This window comes from Lolium rigidum, chromosome 2, assembly GCF_022539505.1.
Source record: "Lolium rigidum isolate FL_2022 chromosome 2, APGP_CSIRO_Lrig_0.1, whole genome shotgun sequence".
In the NCBI taxonomy this organism is placed as follows: Eukaryota; Viridiplantae; Streptophyta; class Magnoliopsida; order Poales; family Poaceae; genus Lolium; species Lolium rigidum.
In genome coordinates, this window is record NC_061509.1 from 12,258,834 (window position 1) to 12,277,118 (window position 18,285).

Below are 18,285 nucleotides of genomic sequence, written 5' to 3' on the forward strand. Positions count from 1 at the left end.
GCTACAGCGGAGTGTGTATCTCTCCCATAAAGTGAATGCTAGGATCCATTTTATTCAAACAAAACAAAAACAAAAACAAAACGACGCTCCAAGAAAAAGCACATAAGATGTGGCCGAATAAAAATGTAGTTTCGGGGAGGAACCCGATAATTTGTTGATGAAGAAGGGGATGCCTTGGGCATCCCCAAGCTTAGACGCTTGAGTCTTCTTGATATATGCAGGGGTGAACCACGGGGTGCATCCCCAAGCTTAGAGCTTTCACTCTCCTTGATCATGTTGCATCATACTCCTCTCTTGACCCTTGAAAACTTCCTCCACACCAAACTCGAAACAACTCATTAGAGGGTTAGTGCACAATATAAATTGACATATTCAGAGGTGACACAATCATTCTTAACACTTCTGGACATTGCATAATGCTACTGGACATTAGTGGATCAAAGAAATTCATCCAACATAGCGAAAGAGGCAATGCGAAATAAAAGGCAGAATCTGTCAAAACAGAACAGTTCGTATTGACGAATTTTAAAATGGCACCAGACTTGCTCAAACGAAAATGCTCAAATTGAATGAAAGTTGCGTACATATCTGAGGATCATGCTCGTAAATTGGCGTAATTTTCTGAGCTACCTACAGGGAGATAGACCCAGATTCGTGACAGCAAAGAAATATGGAACTGCGCAGTAATCCAAATCTAGTACTTACTTTTCTATCAACGGCTTAACTTGGCACAACAAAACTCAAAACTAAGATAAGGAGAGGTTGCTACAGTAGTAAACAACTTCCAAGACACAAAATAAAAACAAAGTACTGTAGGTAAAAACATGGGTTGTCTCCCATAAGCGCTTTTCTTTAACGCCTTTCAGCTAGGCGCAGAAAGTGTGTATCAAGTATTATCAAAGGGTGGAGCATCAACATCATTACCAGGGGTGTTGGGAGTTTTATCAATTTTAGGCCTATAGTAATTCTTTGGTTTAGGCACCTTAGAGACATACATGAATTTTTGCTCCTTACCCACATAAGCTTTCTCATTAAATTTAAAAGAAGAAAAAGTTGAACCCAATTTTCCTATAGCTTCTTCAAGTTTACCAATCCTATGGGTTTGATTATCATGGACAGCGCAAGTTTCTAGAGTAGCAATTCTTTTATTAATTCCCTCTAGGATTTTATCAAGTTTATCAGTATTATCAAGTAATGTTTCCAATTTAGTTTCAACACTACAATTTTTCTCTATGGTTTCCAGTTTTTTCATAACATCCTCAAGGGAGGTTTCAATTTTAGTTTCATTAACAGGTGGTGTTCCAAATAAACTCTCAATAATGCAACTAGCTTCTAAAGCGGAAACGCCTAGGAAGTTACCTCCCGCGAGACAATCAAGAACATATCTATTCCAGCTAGAGATACCAACATAAAAATTCCTGAGTAGGATAGTGGTGGAGTGTTTCTTAGTGCACCTATTATGGGCATCATTAATTCTATACCAAGCATCTTTTAAACATTCTCCCCCTTGTTGCTTAAATGAACGAACTTCAACTTCAGGATTACTCATTTTAACAATAGTAAATAAAGCGAACTTGATAAAGTAAATGCAAGTAAACTAATTTTTTTTGTGTTTTCGATATAGCAAACAAGATAGCAAATAAAGTAAAACTAGCAACTAATTTTTTTGTATTTTGATTTAGTGCAGCAAACAAAGTAGTAAATAAAACTAAGCAAGACAAAAACAAAGTAAAGAGATTGAGAAGTGGAGACTCCCCTTGCGGCGTGTCTTGATCTCCCGGCAACGGCGCCGAGAAAAGAGCTTGATGGCGTGTATTTCACACGTTCGTTGGGCAACCCCAAGAGGAAGGTATGATGCGCACAGCAGCAAGTTTTCCCTCGAAAAGAAACCAAGGTTTATCGAACCGGGAGGAGCCAAGAAGCACGTTGAAGGTTGATGGCGGCGGGATGTAGTGCGGCGCAACACCGGGGATTCCGGCGCCAACGTGGAACCTGCACAACACAACCAAAGTACTTTGCCCCAACGAAACAGTGAGGTTGTCAATCTCACCGGCTTGCTGTAACAAAGGATTAACCGTATTGTGTGGAAGATGATTGTTTGCAGAGAAAACAGTAAAAACAAATATTGCAGTAGATTGTATTTCAGTAAAGAGAATTGGACCGGGGTCCACAGTTCACTAGAGGTGTCTCTCCCATAAGACGAACAACATGTTGGGTGAACAAATTACAGTTGGGCAATTGACAAATAAAGAGAGCATGACAATGCACATACATATTATGATGAATATAGTGAGATTTAATTGGGCATTACGACAAAGTACATAGACCGCCATCCAATCGCATCTATGCCTAAAAAGTCCACCTTCAGGTTATCATCCGAACCCCCTCCAGTATTAAGTTGCAAAGCAACAAACAATTGCATTAAGTATGGTGCGTAATGTAATCAACAACTACATCCTTAGACATAGCATCAATGTTTTATCCCTAGTGGCAACAGCACAACACAACCTTAGAACTTTCTGTCACTGGTCCCGGTGTCAATGCGGGCATGAACCCACTATCGAGCATAAGTACTCCCTCTTGGAGTTAAAAGCATCTACTTGGCCAGAGCATCTACTAATAACGGAGAGCATGCAAGATCATAAACAACACATAAGCATAACTTTGATAATCAACATAACAAGTATTCTCTATTCATCGGATCCCAACAAACGCAACATATAGAATTACATATAGATGATCTTGATCATGATAGGCAGCTCACAAGATCCGACAATGATAGCACAATGGGGAGAAGACAACCATCTAGCTACTGCTATGGACCCATAGTCCAGGGGTAGACTACTCACTCATCACTCCGGAGGCGACCATGGCGGTGTAGAGTCCTCCGGGAGATGATTCCCCTCTCCGGCAGGGTGCCGGAGGCGATCTCCGGGATCCCCGAGATGGGATCGGCGGCGACGGCGTCTCGGTAAGGTTTTCCGTATCGTGGTTCTCGGTGCTCGGGGGTTTCGTCACGGAGGCTTTAAGTAGGCGGAAGGGTAGGTCAAGAGGCGGCACGAGGGCCCAGACCATAGGGCCGCGCGGCCGAGGCGGGGGCCGCGCCGCCCTATGCTCCGGCTGCCTCGTGGCCCCTCTTCGTTTCGTCTTCGGACTTCCGGAAGCTTCGTGGAAAAATAGGCCTCCGGGCTTTTATTTCGTCCAATTCCGAGAATATTTCTTTACTAGGATTTCTGAAACCAAAAACAGCAGAAAACAGCAAGTGGCACTTCGGCATCTTGTTAATAGGTTAGTTCCAGAAAATGCACGAATATGACATAAAGTGTGCATAAAACATGTAGATAACATCAATAATGTGGCATGGAACACAAGAAATTATCGATACGTTGGAGACGTATCAGGCCTACAGCGGGGGAATTACTCACACATGGATGGGGGAAACATGGCTGGTTGATGAAGAGGCGTCGGTGGTGATGATGGCGATGATCTCCTCCAATTCCCCGTCCCGGTGGAGTGACAGAACGGAGACTTCTGGCTCCCGAGACGGAGTTTCGCGATGTGGCGGCGTTCTGGAGGGTTTCTGGCGACTTCGACTTCTCTTCGTGCGTTTTTAGGTCGAGGGTGATAAGTAGTCCGAAGGAGGGCGTCGGAGGCCGACCGAGGGGGCCACACGCTAGGGCCACGCCGCCCTAGGGTGTGGGGCCCTCTGGCCTCCACCTGACTTGCCCTTCTGGCTCCGTGAGTCTTCTGGGAAAATAGGGCCTTCTGTATAAATTCCGAGGTTTTTCCTGAAAGTTGGATTTCCGCACAAAAACGAGACACCGAACAGTTCTACTGAAAACAGCGTTAGCCCGTGTTAGTTGCATCCAAAATACACAAATTAGAGGCAAAACAATAGCAAAAGTGTTCGGGAAAGTAGATACGTTTTGGACGTATCAGAGGCTCCCATAAATATGACAAATTGTTCTACTTCTTCGAACCCAAAATGAATATAGCTATTCCGATTATAGTTCTTAATTAAAAATTCCTCACTAAAGCCACATTGAAATTTAAGATGTTTAGTGTCCTGTTGAGAGCAACAGTTTATATCATGGCGTTTAAGCAAGATTTTAGCAATTGTATTCAATTTTTCTATCACAGCACTCATCACTTTTCCCGCTCTTGATTCTCTATAATTATTATAATATTCTATAAGCTCCAAATAGGTTGTAGGTTCTCCCATAGCAACAGTTTTTAATTTTTCGGTTTTTCAAATTTTTATGGATTTTCGGGTATATAGGAAAAATAAAACAAGACAAAAACGGACTAGACAAAAGTAAACTAAGCAAAATAATACTAGACAGAAATAAACTATGCACAAATAAACTAGACAAAAGTAAACTAAGCAAAACAAAATAAAATAAAATAAGAACAGAGATAGAGGTAGAGTGTACTCCCCAGGTGAACTTATGAGTAGAGCTATGCCTCCCCGGCAACGGCGCCAGAAAATAGTCTTGATGACCCACAAGTATAGGGGATCGCAACAGTCTTCGAGGGAAGTAAAACCCAAATTTATTGATTCGACACAAGGGGAGGTAACGAATACTTATAAGCCTTAACAACTGAGTTGTCAATTCAGCTGCACCTGGAAAAGCACTAGTAACAGTAGTGATGTGAAAGCAGCAGTAATATGAGAGCAGTAGTAACAGTAACACAACATCAGTAGTAGTAATATGAGAGCAATGGCACCAGAAAATAGTTGATACTACTTCCAATTTCATGTAGAACGAGTATATGATGATGAGAGATGGACTGGGGTTCCCAGCTATCTACACTAGTGGTAACTCTCCAATAACAAGTGTTGGGTGAACAAATTACAGTTGGGCAATTGATAGGATTGAAATAGCATTAAGACAGAACATCAAGATCATTAATCATGTAGGCATGTTTTCCATATATAGTCATACGTGCTCGCAATGAGAAACTTGTACAACATCTTTTGTCCTACCAGCCGGTGGCAGCCGGGCCTCTACGGAATCTACTGGAAATTAAGGCACTCCTTTTAATAGAGCACCGGAGCAAAGCATTAACACTCCGTGAAAACATGTGATCCTCATATCTAAGCCTTCCCCTCCAGTTGTCCCAATTTCTGCCACTTTGGGGCCTTTGGTTCCGGACATAGACATGTGCATACAACTTGTAGATACAATCTAAGCAATAATTATAGAGCTTAAATCTAAGATCATGCCACTCGGGCCCTAGTGACAAGCATTAAGCATAACAAGATTGCAGCAACAATAACTTCATAAACTTTGTAGATAGACAATCATAATGTAACAATCCATCGGATCCCGACAAACACAACACCGATTACATCGGATGAATCTCAATCATGTAAGGCAGCTCATGAGATCATTGTATTGAAGTACATGGGGGAGAGAATACCAACTAGCTACAGCTAGAACCCGTAGTCCATGGGGGAACTACTCACGGAGCATGATGGAGGCGGTGGCGTTGATGGAGATGGCTTCCGGGGCACTTCCCCGTCCCGGCAGGGTGCCGGAACAGAGACTTCTGTCCCCCGAAACGGAGTTTCGCGATGGTGGCGGCGCCCCTGGAGTCTTTCTGGAGTTTCGTCAATTGGTATCGCGTTTTTAGGTCGAAAGGACTTATATAGGCGAAGAGGCGGCGCAGGAGGGCGCCTGGGGCCTCCTCCCCATAGGCCGGCGCGGCCAGGGTGGAGCCCGCGCGGCCCTGTCGTGTGGTGGCCCCTGGCCCGCCTCCGACTCTCCTTCGGTGTTCTGGGGTCTTCCGGGAAAAATAAGATACTGGGTCTTTGTTTCATCGAATTCCGAGAATATTGCCCGAACAACCTTTCCGGAACCAAAAACAGCAGAAAACGAGAGCCGGCACTTCGGCATCTTGTTAATAGGTTAGTTCCGGAAAACGCATAAAAACATTATAAAGTGCAAGCAAAACATGTAAGTATTGTCATAAAACAAGCATGGAACATCAGAAATTATAGGTACGTTGGAGACGTATCAAGCCCTCCGGTGATGATTCCCCTCTCCGGCAGGGTGCCGGAGGCGATCTTCAGAACCCCCCGAGATGGGATTGACGGCGGCGGCGTCTCAGTAACTTTTCTCGTATCGTGGCTCCCGGTACTAGGGTTTTCGCGACAGAAGGAATAAATAGGCGAAGGGGCAGAGTCGGGGGGCGCCCGAGGGGCCCACCCCATAGGCCGGCGCGGCCAGGGGCCCCACCGCGCCGCCATGTGGGGTGGCCGCCTCGTGGCCCCTCTTCGTCTCCTCTTCGGTGTTCTGGAAGGCTCCGTGGAAAATTAGATCGTGGGCTTTTGTTTCATCCAATTCCGAGAATATTTCCTGTGTAGGATTTCGAAAGCAAAAACAGCGAGAAAACAGAAGCCGGCGCTTCGGCATCTTGTTAATAGGTTAGTACCGGAAAATGCATCAAAATGATGTAAAGTGTATATAAAACATGTGAGTATTGTCATAAAACTAGCACAGAACATAAGAAATATAAATACGTTTGAGACGTATCATGCACTAACCCTCTAATGAGATTGCTTTGAGTTTGGTGTGAAGGAAGTTTTCAAGGATCAAGAGAGGAGGATGATATAATATGATCAAGAAGAGTGAAAAGTCTAAGCTTGGGGATGCCCCCGTGGTTCATCCCTGCATATTTCAAGAAGACTCAAGCGTCTAAGCTTGGGGATGGCCAAGGCATCCCCTTCTTCATCAACAACTTATTAGGTCACCTCTAGTGAAACTTGCTGCTGTTCTACGAACCTCTGCTCTTGGAGGCCCAACACTGTCTACAGGAATAGAAGCGTGCGTAGACATCAACAACGCTTCAAGTTCCATCAAGCCGGAGTGCATCACTTGATCATTGTTATTTTGTGAATACTCATGATTTTCTCCCCCATACGCCATTGTGGGATAGCTTCATTAAGCACATATTCACATGCCCATTATCACTAAATGGACGGCAAGCTTCCAGCATGTGATCCTCTTGAGATGCTCAATTTGACCTTGCCCAACTCAACCTCGATGACGATCACCACTTGATGTCACCTCTCATGGGCTGTATGAGATCTCACTTTTGATGCATGCCCATGGAAAGATACCTAACCCACATAGACAACACAAGAGCACATATATGATGGGTTAGTTCATAAAGCATAATTGACAAGGCTTACCATACCATATGACTGCACGTGGCACATTCTTCATGCTTCATGTGTTGACCAATCTTGAATCTATTCTTCACTCTTTGTATTGGTCAACCTTGTACCTTCTCATGCTCTATCAAATTATCTTGAGGCGTATAAAGAACTCTTCATTTGTTTGCATGCTCTAAATCTTAGTCAATCCTAGCTCAACTTATGAGTCTATCATGACACCGACTTAGAGCCATATCCTGAAGTCTTTACTTGGAATCAAGCACTCAAGATCTTGATCATTCATGCTTAACACATAAGCTAGAGCATGGCTAATATTGAGTTTCACATAAGAACTCCATATTCATTTCTTCTTCTTGATCATATCACATATATGTCTTCAAATCGATGATCTTGATGCCAACACTCAAGGTATATATTTATCTTCATGGCATCTATACTTGAATCCAACACATGGACTACAAGTAGTACCTATGAAATATTTCTTCATATAAACTTAATGAAACCATTAGTAATAGGGGTTGTGATTAATTACCAAAACCACACATAGGGGCAATGTACCCTTACACTAGTGATTTTAGTCCCACTGAATTATAAATGGATCAACTTATAAAGAAGAGTAGTCGTCTTCTTAATAAACAATAGTCTTTTAGAATGGAGAGGGTTTTCGGTTTGTTAGCATGTGTTCGGATGCATCTAGATGTAAGACACATGTTGGGCCTAGCATGCCTTGTAAGATCTCCTAGACTTATGCGCATCTCCAACAGGGGGACGCAAATGGACGCTCAACGACCGTTTGCGTCCGCGCGGTCCTAAAATGTGTCAGGAACCAGGTCCAGCGGCCCGACACATAGTGAACGGTCCGTCCGCGTAGATGCAAACGCGGTGCATATTTGCGCCTCGGATGCGTCGCGGCGGATGTGCCAAGTGAACGCTCGCTTTTTCAACGGGCCCGCCTGCCAGCGAGCCATAGGGTCGTATCGATCGCATCGCTTCCGCGGCCATCGCTTTGGCGGTCTTCACTTCCGCGTCTGCGCTGTAGCCTTCGCTATCAATGGTGTTGCTTCCTCTTCCGCACCAGAATTGGCGGGCGGCGGCTAAGCTTCTGCGCCGCCATCAATGGCATCGTGTCCCACGCGCGCCCGATCTTTAAAGGTCGTCAGGCATCGTCCTTGCCATCGCCCACACCACCGACACCTCTGCTCCAACCTGCACCTACACGCGGCCCCGCATAACCATGGGGTAGAATAAGAAGAAGAACTTCGAGGGGTCCGATAGCGGCGTTAAGAAGGAGGCACGAAAGAACAAGCTAACGCTTCCTGTCGACGTGGCGCGGGTCATGCATGCCAACTGGATGTCATGCCACCGCTGGTGGGACGTGCACCTGCTTGGCAACGGCTGGCAGCTTAGCCACCTCCGGGTGCATGTCCCGCTCGTGCCTCTGCGCGAGACAAAGAGGAGCGCCGATATCCGGCGCAAGCAGCGTTACCTGCCGCCAGACCTCCACGCAGATCCCGCCTTCGCCATCGACTCGAATAGCTAGCACAGTTGGCACGAGACCGAGGAGGATCCGAGGAGGGTGGCGCGATTCCTCGGCGATCGGGACTTCCCATTTGAGCGGCCACCGCCACCTCATCGTCCAACATGGCAGCCGTCGGCGCCTCCACAGGACGACGACGACGCGCTGGCCTACCACAACGAGGAGGTGATACATGCATTTTGCATCATCAATATTGCTACATATATGATTAGTTTTCATTGTTATTTGCCATCATATTTCATTTTCTATGCATTTTTATTCGATTTCCGGGGCTTTCCTGCAAAGTCCCCTTCATTGGTATTTAATTCCTGGGAGCCCGAAAACCTCTCTTTTCGTATTTTATTTATTTCAGAACTTTCAGGATTGCTAAAAATCGAGGAAAAAATACCGGATCAGTTTTTCACCCGGAGAACGGCCGTCAGCGAAAGAAATACGCGAGCGGGTGATGCATGTAAAATGCATACAGGAACTTTGTCCTTTATCATATTGAATTCCCATATATTTGCAACATATATGATGATAATACCATGTTTTGTATTGATTTATGGGGATTTACCAACGATCCCCTTTATTTGGTTTATAACCCTGCAAAATATGAAAACCCTGTTTTGTGTATTTTTCACTTTCAGAGACCTATACAGAGTCAAATTAAGCTGGGATTTTTGGAGCGTCAATTTTTCATTAGGAGAAACAACATAGACCTTTCAAGCACACATGGAGAGGCCTGAGAGCTGAAAGAGCATAGGTGGTGCGGCCTAGAAGGCTGGCCGTGCCACCCACCTCCGTTCAGCCGTCGATCGCCCGTTTGCCCTATTTTTTTTTGTGAACCGACGTATTTTGCCCTAAAAGCCCCTATATATATGGCCCCGAAGAGTTCTCGGGAGGAGAGCGCCGCAGAAAGATAGAAACACCAAAACGGAAGTTGTTGCAGCCTGCAGAGAAGATTGGAGGGGGAAACTCTGTCGGGATCACCGCCGGAGGGATCTTTACCTTCTCCAACGTTTTCATCATCATCACCATGATGAAGAGGGAGTAGTACACCTCTGGACTACGGATTTGTGACAAAAGCTTGATCTATTTTCTCTCATGTTCTTCGTAGTACTTAGTGCCATATGAGTTGCCTATTATGATTATGGCCATATTTGCAATACCTATGTGCTGAATCCTTATTCTATGATATTGTTTTATGAGATTTTATCTTACATATAATATTATTTGTATGTTCATATCTCATTGATGAATTGCTTTTTGTCCACCACAACTTTACGAGAGAATAGTCAAGTGAACACATGAACCCTTGTCCACTTTTTATCACAAGAAACACCTTTATATTGCTTTTACACTGTTTTCTATTTGCTGCACTATTTTATTTTGAAAATATAAAAATATTTACTTTTCTTATTTGCATCCAAAAAACCAAAAACAATCAATCTATTTACTGTTTTTTACTTAGTTATTTCATCTAGTTTAGTTTATACGTGCTTGTTTTGTTACTACTTGTGTTACTTACTTAGGCGAATCTTGTTCTTGACAACCACACGGTGGAGTTGGGACACAAGGCATTTATTTTACTTGCAGAATTACTAGAAGAAGAGAGAAGAGAACACTTTTTCATCCAGTTTCCCGAGAGTTCGATATAAACCCTCGAGTCACCCTTGTGGGGAAAATACTTCCCTGATGCAACACTCTGCACTTGGAGTCCCAACGTCACCAGGGGGAGCCACGAGGGACAAACGGACCCAGGTGCCGCGCCCTACCTACTTGGGTGCGCCACCCGAGGCCGTTCGCGCCTTGGGCATCGTCTCGGCCCCTCTTTTATACCAGAAGCTCCGTTTCACCTAAAAACCTAAGACATATTTTTCCCAAGATTTATTGAGGCGGCGGCGGAGGCGAACATCCTCTCCTATTTCAGGAGACGTTAGATCCTGTTGCGCCGGTGCCTGCGGTGAAGGGCAAATCGATGCCATAGACATCCCCACTCCTCCTTGGCTTGGGATGAGGCATCTCCATCAACATATCCATCAACACCATCATAACCACCATCTCCATCTACGAGATCGACATCATCTCCCTCGTAGTTTGCGTTGAATTGAACCCCAGATATTGTTTCTAGTGCTATTGCATATTTGTGATTGGTACTTTGTTATTATTTGGTGGGGAGTTTATATATTTAGATTGTGTTGTAATCATTATGCCTCTAGTACATATCATGGTTGACACTTGTGAGTAGTTCCCCATGTTCTGAGGGTATAGGATGATCTGCTTATGATTCTATATGATGTGCAATGACTATTTGGTCAAATTTCTATCTTTTATGTTGTTCTATAATGGTTTTATGCGAACATCGACTGCATATTACTTCACATATATGGGCTCATAGGGCCGCACTTTGATGTAATGCATTATTGTTGGAGGTGTCGGAATGACAGAAACCATCTTCCAACACTATGAGTTGCATTAGAGGGGTTTACATCGGGGACCCTAAATCTTATGGCTATGATGGAACATTTATGTCTTAATGATTCCTATACTTGCACACGAAAATGGGTGTAGGACCCATCATAAGGGGCATGTTTGCACATATCTATGACTGCACCTAACTTAGGCTCAGTCCCTAATTGAATAAAGCTTGACAAAATATTTACCATGTTGTTTATAATTCAGAGGCTAGTAGTTCCATGTCGCCCTCGAGAACTTTAGTCGCATATAAGCACACACACTTGAGCTTGTCCTCTTGCTGCATAGAGGATTGGGCTTTTCTCTCATCGAGAGCTTTTTATTATTTGATATTTACTTTCATTTCATTTTTTACTGCAAACTATACACCCAAAAACACCAAAACTGCTACTTTATTATTACTACTTTGTTGTCGATTTTGCTAACCAATACCTTCAGCTCCTCGTGGGTTGACAACCTTTCTTATTGAAAAGTAATACAATTGATCTCCTACACTTGGGAGCCATCAGTAGGCCAAGGATGACTCAGACGACTTTGTCGCATGCATCTTCCACGAATGGCAGGCGGCCAACGGGAGGGTCGCGAGTTCGACCTCCCGCCGGCGATGACTGACAATGAGATAGCAAATGACGGCGTCCTCGTGTCGCAGGTGGACCGAGCGGTGCAGCCGTCGCTGCCCCGGTACGCCACCGACATCATGCCGCTGGACCTCACGGAGGAAGAGGCCCTACAACAGGCGTTCCAGAACTCGGCCCCACAACCGCCGCCACCTCCACCGCTGGTGTTCAATCCGTGGGCTGCTCCACCTCCACCACCGACGTTCAATCTGTGGGCTGCTCCACCTCCACCTCCACCACCGGCGGCACCGACGCATGTTCACCGGTTGCCAACTGGCTGTGGGAGATATCAGATTTCGTCGTGCTCGACGACGACGAGGAGTAGGCGCAGGCATAGTGTTAGTTAATATATTATATTTCCCTTTTTTCACTATGTAAACTATGTTTTATGTTGAAAAAAGGCAAAACGCAAAAAAAATGCGTCGAGCCGTTGGGGGCACCTCGGTGGAAACGGACACGCGGTCGATTTAGACCATTTGGGCCGACACATGTTTTCCACTGATTTTCAAATCCTCTCCAACTGTCGCCTCACGACACACACACAAATAACCGAAAAGCCTATCAAACTATGTTTAGCTATGATCTTGGTCTTCCGATCTCAAGTGGGTCATGAGTACACCGTGTACCTACATATATTTCCAACTATGCACACGGTGAAGTTATATTCTAGTGTTATTATCAGACACACAAAACGCTAGGGTAGACTTTGCTCTTTCATACAAGTCAGTCAGTGACATCTCTGCATGAAAGCAATTATTCCTGCTTTTGTGGGGTTTGCACTTTGGTTGGAATTTTAATCCATGGATTACAAACTCCTTTCGTGTGCCATGGCAAGGACATGCATAGTTCTGTATTTGCGGTGTTTATGTACAAGATGAATTATGAAGACAGAGCTAGTTCTAATGGGGATGATTTAGACTAGTAACATGCATGTATTACCCGTCTATTTTAGCACATTTATAATGGGTAGTGTCATATGTGTTGTAACACAGATGAATTTATTTAATACATTGTAGATTTACTTTTCATTAGGAGTGATCTAATTATCTCTCTCCTCAGTAATTACCTACCACATCATCTTTTTTGCGTAGTTAATATGCATATTTACCACCCATATGGGTAATCTAAGAGCATCCCCACTCGTTGGCGCTCCCCACGTCTAAATCCGGCGAAATTTTCGTCCGGATTGGAGGAAGATTTGGCGTGGGGAGGAGTAGTTTCCCAGTCGTGTGCTCTCCAAGCGGCGTTTCTCGGGGAAAAAGAGGATGGTTCGGGGAATCCGGACGAAAGAGGAGACACGTGGGCGTGGGCGGTTGGTTTAGCTTCATCCGGAGTCCCCGGGAGACCCCCGGGAAACCGAGGATGGCATGGGGAGTCCGGACGAAAATAGGCTCAAATCCGGACGAAAACGAGGAACCGGGGGCGCGACTGGGCCGAATTTCGCCGTCCGGATGGAAAAAACGTCGCTCGGGGGCCTCGTTGGGGGGACGAGTGGAGATGCTCTAACAGATTATTGGAGCATTCAGGAAAAAGTAAATGCTAACTAGAGCACCATGTATACAGTATTATATTCTTAGTATATTTGTAGATAGTTGATTACTTTACCGTCTTAAGTAATAGCTTGGTGTTTTGGAACATGGGAGCATATGCTCCCTCTATTTTGAAATGCATCTTACACATATTTTGAATTTTAAAAAAATTGAAACCAAAAATTCGCATGTAAATCTTCTCGTGCTACACGCTTACAAAGTTGTTTCATAAAAAATCGACTTATCATGTGACGTGTGTAAAAAAGATAAAACTCAGTGCTAAAAATAATGCTTTTCATAAGATAAGTTTTCTCTTTTTTATATAGACCACAAAAAATATTAGTTTTTCGTGAAACTTGACGAACGAACATATATTATGAAGATGTACATGTAAATTTTTTTGTTAAATTTTTTCGATTTTTCGAAATATGATTTTTTGGTAGAGGGTGCATACGCACCCGGGAGCCGAATTGAATTTCCGCTTCTATTTCTTTACATAGTTATTTTATCAGCTAGTTCACTGATAACATGCATCCATCACAATTCACTGTTGTACATCGTTTGCTTGTTTTTACTGAAAAGCTTCAAATACTTGGCTGGCAGTTCCATTTGGAATAATACCTAATCACCATTTTTCTGGCAATGCTAGAGAATGCAGGGAGATCTTATATGTGTGGAGACATTCGCCAGGGTGTTCTGTTGATAAAAGTTTCATCATAATATTGACAAGCGGGAAGATCCAGGTGTTTGATAGCTTAGTCCGCATCCAGGTGGGCGATGGCCAGTCAGTGCTGTTTTGGAGGGACCGGTGGATTGGGGGACGGTCGGCCGCTGACATTGCGCCCGGGATAACATTGCATATTTCTAACAGAAACAAGAACGCCAGAACTGTTGCTCAAGCGATGCGTGAGAACAATTGGATCCGAGACATCTCTGGTACGCTTGCCACGAGAGGTGCACGAGAGTGTGTGGCGCTGTGGAATGCGATCAACAGTGTGCAAAGGCAGACAGGTGAATCCGACAAGCTCTCATAGCCATGGAATAGCTCTGGTACTTACACAACAAGCTCGACATACAGGATGCTATGTCAGGGTAGGGTTCAATTCGAGCTAGGTACGGAGATCTGGAGCAGCAAAGCAACGCCAAAGGCCAAGCTGTTCATGTGGCTTGCAGTTCAACATATAATTTGGACTGCGGATCGGCGAATGAGACATGGTTTGCAGCCGCAATCCTCGGCGTGCTATGTCTGCTTGCAGGAAGAAGATACGGCTGAGCACCTTTTGATGCAATGTGTGCTAGCCAGAGAGGTGTGGCACAAGTGCAGAGTCCTACTTGGTCTCCAGTTTGAGGCACCTCTAAGGGATAACACGGTGCAGCAATGGTGGTCGGAGGAGAGAGGTAAGTTCAGAGATAAGGAGCGCCATCGGTTTGATAGCTTGGTCTGTACCGCTGGACACACGCTTTGGAAAAATCGAAATGCCTGGTGCTTCAACAATGTACACCAACAGAGATCTGCGGACGAGCTTACGGCATTGATCCTTGACGAGTTCTACAAACTCCAGGCGGTGCACAGATCTGGAGATGGGGTGTTTGACAATGGCTAGGAGAGTAGGCGTGTGTGTGTGTTTTTGGAGTGTGTTGAGTTCCCCTAGTTCGCATGGAAGAACTAACCTGTAAATTTTCTCTGTCTACTATAAAAGAAAGGGACGCGTTCGCGTACTCTCGAAAAAAATATTGACAAGCGGGCAATCTCCAGGAGTCGGTTACAAGCGCGACGACTGTAGGGTTTGTGGAACTTTCTATGTATTTGTTCATAGTGCCTTGCTACCAGATGGATTAGTTGTCACAATGCACCTTGTGGTTCAATTACTAGATATTTGGGCGATTTCCATTAAAATTTAGACATGATATTAAACATAATAGCATAATTGCTCACTCCACCTACTTGAGTGAAATATAAGACATGCTTCGAGTTTGCTTAGGGATTGAATATAGGACATGAAACTTAGTAATACATATTTATTTGCGCAAATAATAAGTTATGAATACTAGCGATGCCGGTTTATGTCTAAACATATAGGTGCAAAAAGTGTTGTACCTGCTCGTGACATGAGGGTCATGTTCTCATGAAGTAAACACTAAGGATTTCGCTGGTCCGAAGAAATAAACAAGCAATGGAATTCAGTTTTATGAAAGAAATGGTTTGCCATATTATTGCATTAACTCTTTACAAGAAGGTGCCCCCAAAAAAGCACGATCTTGCAAGAGAATGATCTGAGTTCTCTACTCTAGCCGAGACACACGTATTGGACTACAACGTAATCATCCTCAAGAGAAAGAAACATATGGTGCTTACAATATTGTTCCATAGGTGGACGTGTATTGGTCACAACTACCGCAGTCAACCGTTCTAGGAGCATCTCCAGCCGTTGGCGCTCCCCACGGCCAAATCCGGCGCTAAATAGCGCCGGATTGGATGAAACTTTGACGTGGGGAGCGCCGAAGTTTCATCCGTCTCCCCGCGTAGACGCCCGGAGATCGGTGTTTTTGTCTTAGTTTCACAAATAAATTCACAGTTCGGCGAATTTTGTCAATATTTGGCTTATTTTTACAAATAACCGTTACAGTTCAATAAAACAAGCAAATAATTTAATAAGTTTTCAAATAAATCAAATGGAAACTAGTTGGTGTTGCCTCGAAGCCTCTATATATGCTCCACCAGATCATCCTACAGCTGTTGATGCATTGTGGAGTCTCGAATCTCCTGATGCATTGTGGAGTCTCGAATCTCCTGATGCATAGCGATGAACGCAACCCACAATGTCGGCACCTAGTGATTAGGCTGTGCAAGAGGACCCTCTCTGTCATATGGTGCAGCTTGTTCGCTCAGAGGAACCGGATACTTTCGCTCATTCTCGATAATCATGTTATGTAAGCACACACAACAGTTCATAACCTCCCACATCTGATCTTTGGACCAAGTCAAAGCGGGAAATCGGACGACAGCAAATCTCTGCTGGAGGACACCAAATGCACGCTTAACATCCTTTCGGCAACCTTCTTGTTTCTTGACAAACTCCACCTCCTCCGGGAGGACGGGGCTTGAGATAGTCTTCATAAATGTTGCCCACTTTGGATAGATACCGTCTGCAAGGTAGTATCCCTTGTTGTAGTGCCGGCCATTGATCACAGAGTTAACCGGGGGAGCATGACCCTCAACAAGCTTGGAGAAGATCAGCGAGCACTGCAAGACGTTGATGTTATTGTTGGATCCCGGTATACCAAATAAGGAGTGCCAAATCCAGAGATCATGGGTAGCCACTGCCTCAAGTATCACAATGCAGTCTTTTTTGTGACCCTTGTACATTTCCTGCTAGGCAAACCGACAGTTCCTACATTTTCAATGCATGCAGTCAATGCTTCCAAGCATCCCTGAAAATCCTCGAGCTTACAGTGGGTGATCTCAAGTAAATATCCCCGAACACTGCTATCACCGCCTTGCAGAACCGGTAGAAACAATTAAGGACGGTGGACTCCGCCATCCGAAGATAGTCAAATCACCAGGAGCTCCATACGACAGCATCCGCATAGCTACCGTGCACTTTTGGAGGGCGGAAAACCCTGCCATGCCGGTGCAATCAAACTTGCATCTGAAATAGGAGTCGTACTCTCGAAGGGCATACACAATTCTCAGGAAGAGCTTACGGCTCATCCTGAAACGACGCCTAAAAACAGCCTCATCGTGCAATGGACTGTCGGCAAAGTAGTCGGCGTAGATCATGCAGTAGCCCTCCATTCGCTGCATCGGCTTGCACTTCCGGCGACCTGGTGCCGACCCACCACGACGACCAATGACCTTCTCCGCGTACAAGCCGGAAAGGCAACCTAGGATCAACATGTGATCCTCGTCTTGGGCGGCGGCTGCCATCTCTTCTTCAAAAAGCTCGGCAAACATCTGCTCCTCCTCGTTGTCGGAGTCCATGTCCGGCCAGGCAAATGGACGAACGCCTGCCGGGCGTGTCGACGAGGCGCGATGCGAGGGAGTTGCCTGAAGGCGGAATATAGACAGACGACACGACGAATGGCGGAATATAGGCTGCTGGGTGGAGGGATGGCGGAGTTCAGACAACCGGCCGACGGATTGGCGAGGGGTGGTGCCGGCGGCGACACAACAACGAGAGGGAAGGGGGGTTTGCGACGACAAAGTGTGGGGTTCGTGTGTTCTCTCGCTGATAGAGCGGACCCATCCCCGGTTTTCTCTCGTTCGGAGTCCCCGAGCGCAGCCCGGGGGCCGGGGATGGCCTAGGCTCTCTGGATGGATTAAGGGTCTATTCCGGGAAAAACGAGGAACCGGGGGCGTGGCTAGGACGAATAACACCCTCCGGATGAAAAAAAACGTCTACCGAAGGTCTAGTCGGGGAGACGGCTGGAGGTGCTCTAAGTCTTGGCGCGTCATGGGTGGATGTGTATTGATTGACCTGTGTGTATGTATTGGTGAGTGCACACACATATCCTGCATTGCTTAATCACATGTACATGTGGAAATGAACACTCACATGCAAGCACTAAGGAGGACAACAAAAAAGAAAAAGTCACCGTGCATGTAGCGGAAAAAGTTTGTGATGGAGGATACGTAACAAGTGCTAGATGGATTAGTTCGCTCAAGTGTTTTTGACTCAGAATCATGTTCCCACTGCTTTCCATGCCTAACACACATCAAAATCCATGGAGGCTAAGCTAGCGCCACTTTGTGTATGCTCGAAGTTGCAGCGATAGAAAAAGATGGGCAACGTTACATTTTTACAGTGTCATCTTAGGTGGTCAGTTTTTATACCCATTAGGTTTTGGTACCACTTGGTAGGTGCAAAGGTGTGATTTAATGTTTTTTTTTGTTGGTGTTCATGATTTTACTGCCTAACCGGCCGCAATTGATGTTGGACTACTATATAAGATGGGCGTTGC